General features: G+C 51.0%; 1 protein-coding gene across 16 annotated transcripts in view; it reads right to left on the bottom strand.

The window, feature by feature from the left end:
* Positions 1 to 17,463, bottom strand: part of ERI3 (ERI1 exoribonuclease family member 3) — a 133,351-nt gene that overhangs the window by 26,933 nt on the left and 88,955 nt on the right. The gene's annotated exons all lie outside the window — the stretch shown is intronic.

The following is a 17,463-nucleotide window of genomic DNA, read 5'->3' as shown; positions in this document are numbered from 1 at the left end:
GAACCAACCCCACGCACAAGGTCTTCCCCCCACCCCCCAAATCTTTCCAACAAGGAATCCCTTTCATAATGCCATCTCGTGAGAGTCCCTTCTCCACCCAGGTCCTCCCCCGACCCAGCAGAAAGTCCCTTCCTTCTCCAGAGTGCCTTTTCTCCTGGGCTTCTCCCCATCTGAGTCCCTGGCCCTCAACGGGTGCCCCTCACCAGGACTCCTCTCTAAGGAGTTCCCGTTCACGAGGCTCCTCCTTCTCAGGAGCCCTCCTCTCACAAGGGCATACCTGCACCTTGCACCCCTCCTTAGGATCTCCCCTTTCAAGAGCCCCCAGCCTCCTCCTCACAATATTACTGTTCACAAAGACTAGCCTCAGGCAGAACCTTGGAAACCAGTGCATCCAAACTGCACCTCACAGACAGAAATGTTGAAGTGAGAGCTGGTCAGCAAGGTGCCACGGTCAAGGTGCTTTTGACTACAAGCAGGCCAGGCTACGGAAGGATCTGGCAGCTTCGTGGTGGCTCAACTGAGGAGAGGAGTAAGGTCACTTGGTCAACTCAAGCAGCTGGGAGGGGAGTACAAGGGGCGTGTGTGTGTATGTATGTGTGTGTGAGAGAGAGAGAGTGTGTGTGTGTGTGTGTGTGGTGGGGGGCGCAGATGCTCTGCTGAAGGTCAAGTGCTCACTTATGCATATTCAAAGCGGCCACCCATCGATCTGTACTTAATTGTTTTCCTGGGGATGGGGAAGGAAGTGCTGGGGGCATCGATCTGCTCAGGCCCCAGTACTCCATTGCCCCCCCCTCCATCCCCTTCCCTCACCACCTGGCTGCCAGCAACCTCCACCTGGGGGGGCACACATGGCAGGGCAAGGGCAGAGCCTTCCCTCACAGTCGCTTTTAGCCATGACTGACCTGATGCCACAGATGAGGAAACTGAGGCCCAGAAAGAAGAGACTTAACATAGGTTAGATCATTATGAAGTAGCCAAATAGGATTTAATTCCTGCTCAGCCTGTTAACCAAATCCTGGGCTTCTCCTGGTAGGCCTGGTAGCTAGTTGGGCCTTCAAACATTACCCATCCCCTCACTTTAGAAGTCCCCAAACACCAGGCTGCCCTTCTACCAGTGGCAGGACAGCGTACAGGGCAGTGGTCAGAATGAAGCTTGGGTGAGTTTCTAGAAGTTGGATAGGGGGTCCAATGATGGAACCAAAGTGACTGCCAGCTGTGAGTAGATGAGCACTGCAGTGGTCCAGCCCTTTGCTAGTCCCAGGAGGTCTCCATCCCACTAACACGCAGGGGAGAGGGCCCAGCACAGGGTCAGAAACACAAAATGGGAGGCTGCACACAGCATCTGTGCCAGGGCCCAGGGCCCAGATGCTGTGTCCACCCTTCCTTTCCAGCTGCAGGAACCAACACTCCAGCCCCATGGGTACTAGGAGACAGGGTACTTAAACCTTACCACCCTCTAAAGCCATTCTCCTTGACCGCAGAGGTACCAGCCACAGCCCAACTTCCCAGCCAGCCTTCCCCCACCCTTTCCCAGGCCACAGCTGAACCCACAAATCAGGGGCTGAGTGTGAGGCTCAAGGACAGGGAAGAAGATGCTGGCCCAGAGCCAGGGCAGAGCTGGGATGGAGGCAGTGAGGGAAGCAGCCAGTGGGCGGTGCATAGCCAGAGGAGCCGCTGAACCTGGTCAGGGCTGAGGCTGGAGCGCAGTGGGCCAGAGAGCAGTGGCGGCCGCCTTTCAAGTACTTTAAAATCACTTACAAAGGCCGGATTAAACGATCAGAAATTCCATTTAATAGGACAAATAAAGAAATAACAATCTACTCTATCAGCCTGGAGAAGGCAAGCTGGATGGGTTTTTTTCCCCTCTAAAAAGGAAAAAGGGAAGGAAGGGGGAAAAAAGAAGGATAATGTGTGTTTACTCAAGCAAAGAAAAAAATATTTAAGTGATGTCGGGGAGAAGATTGCAGTAACTAGTGAAGAATAACATCGTCTACTTTGCTGTCAAATCACACCCGAATTTCAGTAATAGATTCTCGGCTGACACTCAATTCAATTCGAAGGTGATCCTGCTTTATCCCAGCCCATCAAATATTAAACACTTGCATTAGCAGGTGCTGCCGCTTCCCGGCTTAAAGCGACGGGCGGGCGGCAGGGCTGCTGAGGCCCCTCCGCTCTGCTTATGGCTCGGGGACAGGGCAGCTCAACGTTATCTGCACGTCATCCTGAGTCTTATCGCAGCTAAGCGGGAAGACCACTTCAGATAACATTAGATGCTTGCCCTGCCGCGTCACCGTGATTAGATTATTATTGTAATTATGACTCCCCAAGATCTTCCACAGACTGGGACGTGTGAAAGGGGGATGGAGGACAGCAGAGCCCAGGAGGGCCAGGCTGGACCAGGGAAAGCTGGGCCCCTGGCAGGAAAGCAGAGTTGCCAGGCAAGGCAGCAACCCGGTCCTGCCTGACGGATGCCTTTCAGGAAGGGCAGTCTGGCTTGTCAGAGCGAGGGCGAGATGAATTGGCATCTCCACTGTGGCCGTGGGTGTCATGCCGCACAGTTTCATATTCCCAGATAAGGCGTGATAACCAATTGCTGCTGTGACATGGCCTCATCCAGCACTTCCTGGGGGGGGGGGGGCATGGGGTGGGGGAGAGGGTGGCGCATGCACATGGGTCTGCCAAGCTCCTAATAAGAGGGATTTAATTTTTACAAATGCTGCTTCCAGCGGGACCTTCACATACCAGCCAAAGTCCAAAATGATATTAAAAACAGTTAATTAAAACTGCTCTCCCTCAGCCTGGGCTCTCCCGCTGTTGGCCCTGCTGAGAGCCCTGGCACATCTTCCCCAGGTACTGACACATGCACCTGCAGAGCCTAACCTTCAGATGTGACCACTAGCCTCACGGGGCCACCCTAGGCATAGTACCAGGGCCCAGCACCTCATGCTCCCCCCAGCTCCTGCCATCTTGGGTACTGCTTAGGCACAGCCAACAGACGCAGATAGCTGCCCACAAAACATAGGTGGTCCCACAGCAAACTGTGCTCCTGCCAACATATGGTCTGGATCCTCACACCTGCTACCCCTCTGCACCTGTACTCATCTGTGCCCACCACTCACTTTTAAAGCCCATGCCTCTCCCCACAAGATATGCAGGCCATGGAGTGGCCCAAGCGCATATATGCTGGCATGCCACAAATGCATCGGACTTGCCCTCAGGTGACTGCCACCCTTCCATTACTTGCTCCCTCCATTTGCCCTCCTTAAGAGATTGTATCTGTCTACAAATCTCAGCAGAGACCTTCCTGGGAGTCCTGATCAGGGTGAGGTGTCATGGGCTATGTCTCAGAGATTCCGGCTGAGGAGCCAAGGCTGGCACTCAGAGACCCATCAGAGCAGGAGGATCAGCAAGGCTGAGACCTTTGGATTGCCTACAGGGGACAATGAAGACAAGCAGACCCTGGTGAGGTTGGAGGAGGCTAGGAAAGCTTCCTGGAGGGAGTGGTACTGGCAGGCTGGGACAGTTTGACAGGTGGCAGGGGAGTACAACATTCCAGACAGCAGGCACAGCAAGGACAACGGAAAGTGGCATGAGCAAGCACAATAAAGGCTTGGGTGTGGCTGGGACAGCCAAATTAGAGAGGGGAGCCACATCTTAAGGCACTGCCTCTCAACTCTGCGTACCTGGCAGCAACATGGCATCAAGGGGCCTTGTGTCCATCTCTTTACTCCTGCCTGCTCCCTCTCACTGCTCCCTTCCCTCTCCTGCCAGCTTGGGGGAATGGGGGTATGGGGCCCAGAAGCTTTCTGATCTTGATCAGTGTGGGGCAGGAATCTGATTTAAGAGCTCTCTCCAAGAGCTTGTGCCCAAGCCCGTTTCCCAAAGCTGCTTCCAAATCCTCTGGGTGCCACTTCTTTGGCTGCATCTCTCTCAGCCATCAGGGTCCACCTGCCCAGCTATGCAGAGTCAGCACCTAGCCCCTGGGGTTCGCAGCCAGAGGGTGGGCAGGTAGGAGGATGACTGAGGAGCTCCTGAGTCCTGTCCAGGGCAGGTACTGATGTGAGCCACAGGGACAGGTGGAGCTGGCTGAGGTGAAAGATGCTGGGCCTACCAAGCCAAACCACCTCAGCCCTGTGCCAGGCAGGCATGCACGCTTCCCTTCCCCTGGGCTGCTGCAATTTCCATGCGCAGGGAAGCAGGTGCCGAGCTGCTCCCGGCTGGCTCTCCCCTCTCGTGGCTCTGCCCGCCTTGGCTGCTGCCCCATTAGCTTAGTGGCCAGCCATCTGCAACGGGCCTGCCGCATAGCCCTGCTGTAGGCGCGGCGGGTGGCCCCCTGTGTAACAGGGAGCTTTGCCATTAGCGCCTTTAATATTCTGACACCTCAGCACAGCCTGCTATTACATGCAAACGCTGATCGCCCTGTGAAATTACATTGCTGGGCCCGCGAAATGGAATCGTGTATAATCAGCCTCCTCCATGCACTGTCAGTCCCATCACAAACACGGCACCCGGCGGCTTACGGGGGCTTAGCAGCTGCGACAAGTGTATTGGGTTTAATAGATGAAGTAGCCCTCATCGGCTGCAGCATCAGATCCTTCAAAGAGGAAAGAGGCCTCAGCAGCTGCTATGGTGTCTCTGCCCACCCATATACTACCTACCAGGACCCTGAGAGTGGAGTGGACACACAGTGGGAAGGGCTATGGTTGGGCTAAACGGCTAGAACCCAGCTCAGGCTGCAGACAGAATAGGCTGCTCTGCAACTTTCAGAAAACCCAGAGTTTCGAAGCCTGTGCTAGCATATTCAGCCTATCCAGCCCACCTAGAGGTGAGGAGGAGCAGGCCTTTAACCATACCTCTGGATGACTTGTCACCCTGCAGGCGATTGCTCAAGACTAGGAACCAAATCAAACCAACTGCCATTCCCCTAACCCCCAACAGAGATGAAGCTGTGATGGTGATACTCCAGAGGACAGGGAAGAGAAAGTCTGGCAGACACAACTACTACCTAACTCTCTATCCTGACCAACACTTCCACAGCTGGCGAGCCAAATACCTGAGGCCACAGGTAAACACTAGGGTGGAGTATGCCACATATACTTATGGCACACCCAGCAGCCCATGCCTCATAGAAAGGCTCAGTTCTGCCAGCTATTAGCACTATAACTTTGGATGAGTTATTAAACCTTTCTGAGCCTCAGTTTCTTGTACTGCGAGATGGGATGACAGTACTTTCCTCCAGGTATATCTGAGATCACCCAGGACTACTCACTCCCACTGCTACCTCCAGATATTCTTGGTGCCATCGCTCAAAATGCACCTTGCCTTTGAGAATACAGTTCCCTCTCCCTTTCCCAGGGAACCCTTTTCCAGGTTCAGCCTAACACCAATTGTGGCAGAGTGTATTTTCCTGTGATGGGTTGCAACACTATCTCCCATCTCATATGCTCTTTTTTCACTGTGACTTTGACATACCTACCATCAAGACTAAGTCTCTGTCACCATCCCTGCCCTTCAAGACTACTGCAAAAATGCTTAGGCAGCTTCCACCTCAATCACTGGAAAGTTTCCCTGCAGTCTGGGGCTGCTGTGTTAAGTAGTGAGACTGCCTCAAGGTAGCCATGCCGTGAGGAAGCCCAAACTAACCCATGCAGAGAGAACACAGATAGAAGCCATGAGACTCGGTGAAGAAAGAGAGAGGCCCAGCCAGCCCCCAACTGCTCTGACCACATTGTGCCAGCTCCAGCCACTGCCTGACTATATAACCACACAAGAGATCCTGAGCCAGAACCACATTACCTATCCCCTCCTGAATTCCTCAGTCACAGAAACCATGAAGGATAATACAGTATTTGTTGTTATTTTAAGTCACTAAGTGTCAGGGTGATCAGTTATGCAGCAACACTAACTGGCAAGCCAATACCTACTCACTCCTGGATACAGTCTGCAGATGTCTTCAAATTCTTTCCTGCTGCTTCTAGACTATTCTTCCTCTCTCCCTCTGGGACTTCATTCCAAATCATCATCACTCTGGGTAACTTCAGTATCTACAAGATAACCCAGCCATGGACCTTGCCTCTCAATTTCTTGACTCCCTGTGCTCTAATGACCTTCTCCTCTACCTATTTCAGTCATCTTTCCCCACAGCCACCCCCTGAGCCTTGCTATCACCCAGAACTGCCCTCCCTCTGAAATCTCACAAGGACGGATTCCACTCTGGCCCCAGCCTCCGAACCTTCTAGCTTTTGTTTGCTTTCTCCCTCTGCTCTTGCTTCCTCCCAGCCCCCGCCTGCCCCTAGTCTGTCTATCCCCTTTTCGGGCTTCAGTACTTTTCTACTAACCTGAACCCTTGAATCTATCACTTCAACCACCCATCCCCCAATTTTCAACACCCTGCCCACTTGTCCTAGAGCACACCTTTTCTGGAAAACCCCAACCATGACTCCATTTCTCCACACTTGCTCTTGGGCTCAGCAATGCCAGAAAAAGTCATTCTTATATACAGAAAGTGGTTACTACAGATCCAAGACCACAACCTTAGCAACCCTCAATGGTACTCACCAACCCTACTTCCTTCCTACTTTCACAAAGATAATAAAGCCACTAGGCAGAGCTCTTTCTGCAAGCCCCTTATCTACAAATGCATCTGCATCCTTCCCCACCTGCTCCTTCACCTCCCCTGTTCTAACAGGGGAGCCACTGTGCTTCTTGTCTAAGGCCAACCCCGTACTTGTGCTTTACAGGCCATCCTTTTCCCACCTCCTCAGGCCCTTGCTCCATCTAGTATCTCTTGTCTTTCTAAATCCTTAACCTCCTCTTCTCTGCTGGCTTCTTCATTAACATTCAAGCATATGCTTAGATTTCTATCACTTTCACATAACTTCTCTGTGTCTTGGTTTCCTCCTTGTAAAATGGGGGTTATAATAGTTCCTACCCCATAGAGTTGATGTGAGGATTAAATGAGTTACTGTCTGTAAAATGCTTAAAACACTGCCTGGCTCTCTGAAACCTATGTTAAGTTTTAGATTATTTTTAAAGTTCTATATGCATTCCACATCCTATCCAGCTACTGCTGTTCTCCTGTTAATGACCAACTTCTCAAGACTGCCTCCACTCCCTTCCTCCTTCACTCCTTCACACCCTGCAGTCTGGTCAAGCTGCCGCCATGCTGCCCCACAGCTGTGGACAGTTTCAGATTCTTACCTGCCTTCGCCACTTTGCAGCCTGCTCCATCTCTGAAACCCTTCTCCCTTCTTGACACTCTACTCAGTTTTCCTAGCTCTCTGCCATTTTCCCCACAATCTCCTGTATAGTCTCCTCTGCATTTGGTCATCGTATCTGTGTACTCACCCACTGTGCACTCTCTCTTCCTATTTTTTTCTATATGCAACCACTCTCCTTGGGCTCCTTGGATGATTTCCTCAAGTCCATTGTCTTCAACCTTTCTAATTTCCAAATCTGTATTTCTTACCCCTACTTGAGTGTCAGACATATATATTCTATCGCCTACCTCGAATCTCCCCCTGGATTTCACATAGATGCTTGATTCTCAATATGTTTAAAGCTCATTTCAACATCTCCTCTTCAAACTGCTGCTTCTCCTGGGCTCCCAAATTGCAGTGAAAGCTATTACCATCTACCTGGTCTACCAGGCCAGAAATGTGGGGGTCAATCTTGATTCCTTCCTCTTCCTTACTGCCCACCAAGTCCTGGGATTGCTGTTTCATGCCTTCAAGCCTTTGATGAAGCAGTTCCTTCAGCCTGTCTAGAACGTCCTCCGCCTTCTCCCACATTTTGTCCTAATTTGAACACACACTCCTCTTTCAACATTCAATTCAAAACGTACCTTCCTTTATAGTCTTTCCTGGCTCATCCCCCCTTTAAATCCCCCATACTGTGAACGGCACCTGTAACATGGATTTTGTCTCCCATTGTGCTGAGAGATTCTTGAGGGGGTTGGGGGGTTGTATTTGCTGTCTCTGAGTGGTCTCCACTGAGAAAAGGGGAAGCGAGAGGAGAAGGGGAGAGGAAGAAAAGACATCTCTTCGGGTATAATTCTACCAAGCATGGAGGCCTGGTTTCCGGAGCTGCTACTCCTGCCAATCCTACCCAGTCTCCTTCAGGAACCATAGTTGTTCTTGCCCAGCAGAACAGCAACGGCCCATCCCACAGCCATTCTTGGAACTGGGGGCTCAGCTGCCTGTTTTAAGGAAGAGGGAACTGTTGCTGTCTCCTCCTTTGCTGTACTCTCAGCCTATGGATATCCCCCAACTCATTCCTCAGGCCCAGCAGAGGCTTGACCCGCACAGCTAAAGCAGCAAAGGGATGGACACTTGCATCAGGTGACACGAGCCCATCCTCCCTAACCCCAGATGGCAGTTCTGTTGTGTGTACAGTGTTCTCTGGCTACCAACATACTTCAGGGGCCCCAGAGCTGCTGCTGCCTCTCTTCATCAATGGAACCTGAGTGGGATAATTATCGTCTATGTGTACTTAACCTTACTGCTCACCGCCTCCAACACAATGGCTGCCTCTAGTGTGCTGGGCCACCACTACAGCAAAGGCAGGGGCTATGCCACAGGTCTAGGTCCCACAGCATTTGGTACTGGGGGTCCCAGGAGTGGCAGACAGCTACCAGCTCAGTTTGATCCCAAGTATTATGGTCCCGAGTATTTTCAGGTGGAGTTTTCTCCTTCTTGCTCCCAGATTTCTTGGCTTCACTGCTGAGTCAGAGGGGCCTTGGGGACAGTGAAGTTTCTGGGTTGAGAATAAGATAAGTAGCTCCTGAGCCATGCTGCCTCAGTGCCTGCAGAAGAGGGTGGCCTGTCTGGGGCTCCACGTGCACTGTCACAGAGTCTAAGGCAGCAGGTCAGTCTGAGCCAGCTGCCCAGGGTGAGAGCTACATTGTGAGTTTTCTTTGTTTTCATTACAATTTCCTCTCCCACCGCTTCTTTTTAGCCAGCCCTTTCCTCCCCGGGGTGCTGGGGATTGAATGAAACACCACCCCCGGCTCCAATAAGTGTATTTCAATTACATCTGTCACTGCATAACGATATAATGATATATCATGTGATATTAAATCCATGGTAATCATATCAGGGATTTTTTTTAATCGTGCACTAATCGCATTATTACATCTCTATAATTAACAACAGGAGGTATGGAAATTCAGTTAAGGCAGTTGGCTCAATGTACTCCCCCCAACCCACCCCCATCCTGGCTCCCCCAGATCAGGACCCGATTAGGAGACAGGGACTGCAGGGCACTTGCCAGCTGGGCCAAAGCCCCACTCCCAGTGCCTCAGTCATGGGCAAAGCTTTCCACATCCAGGGCTGGCAGAGACAGTCCAGGGTGCTTGTCCATCTTGTGGTTCCTCAGGAAAGAAGCCTGGGGCAGAAGCCAAACAGAGAGGCCCGACTACAGGGCTTAGCTGGGGCCTTCCAGACTTCCCACCACTGCTGCACCAAATCATCTCCATGGGGAGGGATGTCACCTTTTCCTTCAGCAAGGCCCTCAAAGGCGCTTGTAAGGCACAGAGGTGAGTTTCTCCCTCACGGCCTCCTGCGCCAGAATTCCCTCTGCTACTGCTACACATACACCCTCCCTCTAACCCAGCCCTCTGACGGCTCCTAACAGCACCAGGTCCAGCAGCTGTGATGTCTCTGCCTCTTGGTCCTATCATCCCTGGTGATAGCTGACCAAACCCAGCTCCCTGAGGCCATTCCTCCCCAATCCTCTCTCAGAAGCTGGCCCTTCATATCATTAAAACAAGTGAGTTTTGATAACAACTGGGATGTTCCTCCATTTCCCCAAAACATTCTAAGTTCTTATGTTCTCCCACCCAGGCCTAGATGGAGAGAGGAGGGGCTAGAGACTGCAGCTTGAACTATGTCAAATGACCCTGTCTCTCCCACCCCCCTTCCTGATACTGAGCTGTTAGGGCTAATCCCCTCAGAGGTGTCAGAACCAGTCTGCAAAGCAGAATTCTGTGTTTCAAGTCCAAAGCTTTGAACCTGGCATGTAACTAGTCCTCAGTAAGGGGCAGGCATTTTGCTAAGTTTGACTCTCAGAAGTTGGACAGGCCTGAAGATAAAAGAGAAAAATCATGTCCTTTTTCCTAATAAAAAGGAGACACTAATAGCAGTCAGCACTTAGGCAAAGCACTTTAAGTTTCTAAAGTGCTTTCCAAATTAAAATATAATCCTTTATTGAGCATGCGGCACTACCGCCACCACCACCCACCCAGCCACCCCTCACGTACAAAGGTATATGCATGCTTCACACAGCACACACGCCTTCACTTTCTTTCCCCCTGGGAAAAAGAAGAAGGGTATTCAAAACATTCATCCCAGATCCCCCTCCCTCTTCATTAGATTGTTCATGTAACACCTGTTTATTGAGGAACTACCACATGCCAAGCCCTGTGCTGGGTGCTGGAGATACACAGATCAAGCAGACCAAGCCACTGCCTTCAAGGAGCTCCCAGGCTAGAGGGAGAGACATGTAAACATATTTGCAAAACAACACTGAAGGAAATCAGCAAGAAGGACCCATATGGCCTTCAGTGGGCCATAGGTGGGGCACCCAGGGAAGGTGTAGGCTAGGAGCTCAGACCAGTGGTCTGAGCTGAGACAGAATCCTAAGAAGCAGATGAGTGGTACAAGAAACTAAGAGTAGATAAGATCACCCAGGAAGAAAGTAAAAACCTTTAGAATCAGATGAAGCCCTTCTCTTCTCTGATGTTTGGAGGGAAAAAAAGGATGAGAAGGTTGAAATTCCATCCTCCAGAGCTAAGGCCCAAAGAACCTTCTCTTTGGGGTGCACCCAACATCCTGGCTCCTGTATCTTCCTTGGTCAAATCAGCCTTCACTCTACCATAATATGATGGAAGAGTGCAGGCTCTGGAATCACACTGACTCATTCACAACAAACATTTACTGAGAGCCTATTACATGCCAGGCTATATGCACATATATAGCAACAGAGCACAATACTGTCCTCAGAGAGCTTCCACGGCTTTCTCAAAGAGACTTAAGCTCAAAGGAACTGTAATAAAGGTTCCAACAAGACACATAAGCTTTTATAATAGGACAGAAAAGGGGAGTCTGACTTAGGTGGGGAATGCTTCCCTGAGGACAGGTAAGTAGAAGCTGGCTGGCTGCCTGGCTGGCTGGCTGACTGGAGGTGGGGTGGGGGAAGGGCAGAGGTGGGGTGACTGGGGGCATGCTAAGGACTGGAAGGAATCAAATCAAGGCCAGAGTCCCTGAGCACAGAAAATCAAGCAGGAAATGTGGCTGATGAGGAAGGCAGGAGATACAGCCCATGCAGGACCTCAAAGGACACGGTAAGGGCTTTGTACTGTTTCCTAAGGCCATTCAGGGGCCCTCCACTATGTGATCTTGGGGTGCTCTACCAATATGAAAAGGTAGTTCCAGCCAGGCACAGTGGCTCATGCCTGTAATCCCAGCACTGTGGGAGGCTGAGTGTGGAGGACCAATTGCGCCCAGGAGTTCAAGACCAGCCTAGGCAACATGGCAAAATCCTATCTCTACAAACACACACACACACACACACACACACACACACACACACACACACACACACACACAAATTAGCCAGGCATGGTGACGTGCACCTGTGATCCTAGTTACTAGGGAGGCTAAGGTGAGTGGGAGAATCCCTTAAGCCCAGGGGGTTGGGGCTGCAGTGAGCTGTGTTTGTGCCACTGAACTCCAGCCTAAGTGACAGAGGAAAACCCTCTAAATAAATAAATAGACAGACAGATAGTAGTTCCTTTGCACATCTACCCCTCCTTATTCCTAAGGGTAGCCAGGCCTGGGAAAAACTAATAGAGAACCAAGATAATAGATCCTTCTAGATTTTCCATCTAGAAGGAGAGGAAGAAAGTACACAAGCATTCATTCACTGCATATTCACACATTCACTGAAGGCCTGCCAGAACCCAGCAACTCAAACAGAATCACATGTAGACCCTGCCCTCAAAGAACTCGTAGTCCTTTGACGGGAAACAGACACAGAAACCAGTAACGGCCCATAACTGTGATACAGCGAGTGGAGAGAGCCACAGTAGGGATTGAGAGGAGGAAAGTTCTCAGGACCAGTGACCTCTGGAGCCCAGAATGGTGTGTGTTGCTTCTGATCCTGCCTCACTGCACAGGCAGCAATTGGTTGGCTGGGACAGCATGACCCACACAGACTGCGGATTGAGCAGGGGCAGGAGTGTGAGGAGGACCCTAAGCCAAGGCTCCTGGGAAGAGGCTGGAGACCAAGTAGCAGTGAACCTAAGCCTGGACCTTCTGGTTACAAAGATGAAGGTTGAAAGGACGCGATCAGAGCCACAGAGGAGAGGAGAGAGGCCCATTGTATAGTCTCTGGATGGCTAGACGGGGGTACCTTTAGAAATAACAACAGGGCTTGGATAAAAAATAATTTCAGAAATGGAAACTCTAGCCCCTGGGTCTCAGTTTCTTCACTGAAAAATGAGGGATTTAACTACTGGATTTCTTAGGTCTCTTCTTGATCTGAAATTCATCAGATCTGAGGTACTTCATACAACTCCCTCACCCCCACCCCAAGAGTCAGGCTTATTTCTGCCCCACATGTTTGCTTATACTATATTTCCCCACCTGGAACACCCAACTTCCCTTCTCCAAATCCTGTCTGCTAGGACACTACCTTCAGGAAGCCCTTCATGATTTCTCTTTCCCACTCCTCCATGCCCCACCCTGACCTCCACACCCATTTCTCTCAACAGCACTTTGCTTAATCACATATTACGTAGGGTCTGGTACTCTTAACTGATTGGTCTAGGGATTGTTTTTTATCACTCTCTGACCCCTGACATCCATTTCTTACAGGTCCTAGAAGCAGGCAGGTGCTGTTCCAGCCTGAAGTCTAGGTCCCCACTCCCTCTGCCCACAGTCCTTTGAGAACTCGACAGGCCTCGACTTGAAAAGGGTGCTAAAAGCAATGATGTCTCCAAGTGCGATGGGAGATATTTGTGTCTGCTTTACCCTTGGCTTTTTGCTCCGGTTCAGGTAGGAGCGGGGTGGGCCGGCTGGCAGATCTGAGAGCGCGGCACGCCCCAGCGGGCAGGGCGCACAGCGCGGAGGAAGGCGCGAGTCAGTCTGGAGTGCTCCCCATTTATCAAGCTCACGCAGGCCGCCAGCCGAGCGAGTCTTTCTATCATTACACCTCTCAAAATCCGATTCATACCACTAATCCTGCCTTCATTCTCCCAGATTAATAACATCTCTTTCAACCTTCACAGTGTGATAAATAGACAAAGAGAGAACAAAAGGAGAGACAGAAGAGAGAGAAAGAGCTGGAGCAAGTCCCCATAATAGAGAGAGCTGAGAAAGAGGAGAGGGAAAAAAGAGCGAACGAGAGCAGGCAGCGGCCAGAGACTGCAGCTACCTTAGAGAGCCGCTCTGAGGAGAGCTGGCGGCTGCGCCCCGCTATGCGCTCCGCTCCGTCCCCAAAGAGAAAGAAAGGCTCGTTAACAGCTCCTTCCTGCCTGCACTTTTGTTCAAATTCTTTTCTTCCCTTCCAATCCTGCTTTAGGTCAAATTCCAGTGAAAATGAGTCTCCTGGCTTTCCCATCTACTCCCAGCTTCCCAACCAGGCCCAGGAACCCACCTGGCCCTTGGCAGAAGGGCTGTACAAGACAGGGCTGGGAATGGGTGTGGCAAAAGCATGCCTAAAGCTTTCCCAGAGCTGTTCCCCTAACCTGAAACCTCACCCTTTCCCTGCTCTTTCAGCAGAACAGGAAGGGAACAGAGTAGAGGGAGGATCTGCTTGAGGTCGTTCCCGAAGGCTCTGTCCTCACATCTTTCCAACCTTAGGCTCCAGAGGTGCAATCCAAGGCCCTCCACCCACGGCAGCCCAGCCAGATGGTGAAAGTAGGTGTCCCTCAGGCTCGCTAAAGCAGAAGGTGGTCCATGTCTCTATATTATAATGGAGAAGTGTGACAAGGACAATAACCTCCACTGGGCCCAGCCCCACTCTAACCAACTGATCTCTGACACTTGTCCTCTCTGCCCCACGCTAGCCTACACTTGTCTCCACAGCACACTCCCCATCCTCCACAGAGACCCAGTTCAAGGCCCCCTTCTGGATGCCCATCTGAGCTCTCGCAGGAGAATTCAGTTACTCCCTCTCTGGAAATCCAGAAGTTCCATTAACCTTCCTTCTCCAGGCTCTGGAAGGCAACACCAATTATATTACCCTGTAGAGATGGTGTGCTTCTCTCACTCTCCTGGGAGTCTGTCTTCTGAGTTCTCTATCTCCAAGTCCAAGCTGGCCATGGCACAGCACTTCCATCTGGGCATCCACGCCTTCACAATCTAGCAGAGTGGGGGAGGCGGGGCTACACCAGGCTCCCAAGACTACCCTATCCCTTAGCACACTTGCGGCAGGCGCAGGGTCAGTGGGGGTGGCACAGGCAGAGGGAAGGCCTGCCCTGCCCAATCCAGCCTAGTGGGAGGTGCCTTCTAGAAGTGTCAAGGCTTCTCTGAGACAACGCCTTGTGAGGTACAGGAAAAGACCTAAGCCGACCTTCAGCAGAAAGCTGGTGGCCTGGTGGTCTATTTAGAGCAGGTCCTATCTAGGGAACATCTTACAGACATTCTCCAGATTCTTTCCTCCCAAAAGCTTCCCTGCTTCCCTCCCTCTATCCCCTGCCCCAAAACTCAGCCTTTTTCTGGGCCAGAATGGCTGCTGCCTACTCCCACCGTTCACTCCCAGGAACCCCATCACTTCCAGCCACAGCTCTCAAGTTTGCCCAGTCACATTTCCACTTGGGGAAATAACCTGAAAGCAGAAAAAAAGAGGCTTCACAGGGCCAAGTAAAAGTGCAAACCACAAGGGGAAAGGGATGTTGAAATGGGCAGTCCTTGGGATCCCTTTCATTAAAAAATCCAGAAGTTCCATTAACCTTCCCTCAGCTCCTACATCAGAAGGATTCTCACACTTTTTTCTATTTCACTAGGCCTCCAGGATCAGACACTTGCAATAGGGAGGATGAAGAATGACAGTAACTGATGTTCATCCATGGGCCCAAGCAACCCAAGGAGGTCGGGGGCTGAAAAGGAAAGGCAAGAAGGAGAGAGATTGTACAGTCTCAGTGAAGGGAAACTGTCCTCCCTAAAATAAGCCCAGCCTGCTGGTGCCCTGGCTTTCAGGGCAGGCTGGGTCCAACTGGCCGCACAGGCCCACACTGCCTCTCAGCCCAAGGTCACAGTAGGGTTCCAGAAACATGGAATGGATCCCTGGTCCTTCTTCCACTAAAAGCCTGTGTTGTTGGCAGATCAGATAGCCTCAGCCAGAGTCAACTTTGTAGTACCTTAGATACAGACAGGCAGCAGGCCCAGACACCCTCAGCTTTGTTCTAAACAGCTTCCACACTCTCTAAGCAACCAGGTGCCTTCCTGGACAGCTTCCCCCGGGGCTCAGAAAGATGCTCTGGTCCTTGTGGCCCCACTCCTGAGAGGAGTATAGGCTTGGGCTCTGAGAAGAGAAGTCATGGTGTCTCTCTATTCTCTGCTGCTATTGCCAATCCTCACCCAACACACACTCTTGCCCCTCCCCTGGCCTTGCTTCCTCTAACTCTTCTAGCCCTCTCTGAGCCCTGAGCCCTTGCTCCCAAGATAAGCCACCACCCGGGCATTCAAGTCTGAGGAATAAACCTCATCTCCTCAGGAGAGAGACAACCCTAGACCCCAGTAGGGGACATGTCTGGGGACCAGGTAGGAGGAAGTCAGTCAGATACCAAAAGTCAGTCTGTCTCTGGCAAATCAAGAAGCCAGATCCAAGTGATGCTCTTCCCTCACTCCCTGAGTATTCAGTTCTAGAGCTCATTCCCTCCTCTAGGCAGCCAGTAGCACAGAGCAGGAAAGGAGAAGTTGAGTCCTAATGTGTAAAAATCTCCAGCAAAGCAAAATCATTTACTCTTCGGTGCGACTGCTCAGCAGAGCTAATAAATCTTGCATGAGCAGGGCCAATTCTAATTTCCTAATATGAAAAGGCATTTGGATTGAGAGAGAGGGGGAGATAAAAGTGATTGAATCTCCAATAGTCCAGGTTACTGACAAGAAACATCCTGCTCAGCCCTGAGGGAAGGATGGCAGCACCCGCCCGCCTGCACACACCCATCCGTTCTGCCCCCCTCTTGGCGCGATACATCTCAGTCTCTTCTATTGACAGGACGTGGCTTTAAACACAGTTACACAAGTTATCATTTCTGCCTTCTGATCAATCTGAATTTTCAGGACAATTACCCTCTTAATCAATGATTGCTATCAGCAGCCCCACGCCTGGACGGATTTCTCAGCAAGGTAATCATGCCGCCAGGCTGGACGGCGCGTGCATAGGCAATGAAGCTCCGGGTGGGGTCTCCTCCCTCCTTCCTGAGCCCCCATATCCCAGTGCTGCTGCCAGCATCGAGGACAAGGACGGCAAAGTGTGAAGGCCACTTCAAGGAGTGGTGGCAGTACAAGGAAGGGGGGGCAGCCACCCAGTCAGCCTTCCAAACCATCTGATTACGGAACAAACCTATTAAAAGCCTAGATTTACTGCCCACCACGCTGATGCATCTCCACATGCCCTCCTGCCATCATTCCTTCCTCCTAATTAGCCTAATAAAGCCCAATTCTAATTATGGACTCAAACTATTAGGGTGAGTAAGTACAAAGAAAAGAGAACTATTGGTTTTACTAATCTCTCAGAGCTATTGGTTCTAGAAATTCCTTTTCTTCCAAGGACCTGGTTCATATGGGCTACTGACTGGAATGGCAGGGGCAGCCTCTTCTCCTCAGATGCCCAGGTATCCAGAGCTATCATAAAGCCAGCCTGGCCTTGAGCCAGGGGGCCACCCAGCCCAACACTCCCTCCTGCAAGCATCCTCTCACAGCTCCAGCCCTCCATGCTTAAAACAATTCAGAGGCCCCCAGAAGAGGGAAGGAGAGAGAACAGTGGAGTCAGTGTTGAGTCTGCTCGAGGCCATATCTGCTACTCTAGGGACAACTCAAGGAAGTTTCTCAGATCACCTGTTGTTGGTGAAGGACTTAACTAGAGAGGCTTGGTCCAGGGCACTGATGAATGAACTTATACTCCTGCACAGGTGGCAGATATGCCCATACAGCTATACTCACAGCAGAGTGGGCTAGGGGGTAAAACAGGTCCCAACAATTTGCTATTACATCACAAGGGGGGAACAAGAATGAGAAAGCTTGCATGCTTTTATTCACTGACATTTACTGAGTACTATCCACAGGCTAAATGGTGGGGGTACAGCAGTCAACAATACAGCAGTGACCCCTATTCTCACAGAGCTCACAATGTACTAGGAAAGACAGACAAGTGTTTTTTTAAAAAGGCAAAAATGACAAAGTGAACTCGCACATGAATGTTCATAACAGCCAAAAAGTAGAAACAACCCAAATATTG

This window comes from Symphalangus syndactylus, chromosome 12 (assembly GCF_028878055.3).
Source record: "Symphalangus syndactylus isolate Jambi chromosome 12, NHGRI_mSymSyn1-v2.1_pri, whole genome shotgun sequence".
Taxonomy (NCBI): domain Eukaryota; kingdom Metazoa; phylum Chordata; class Mammalia; order Primates; family Hylobatidae; genus Symphalangus; species Symphalangus syndactylus.
Note: the sequence above shows the minus strand (reverse complement) of the source record. Positions and strands in the feature narration are given on the sequence as shown.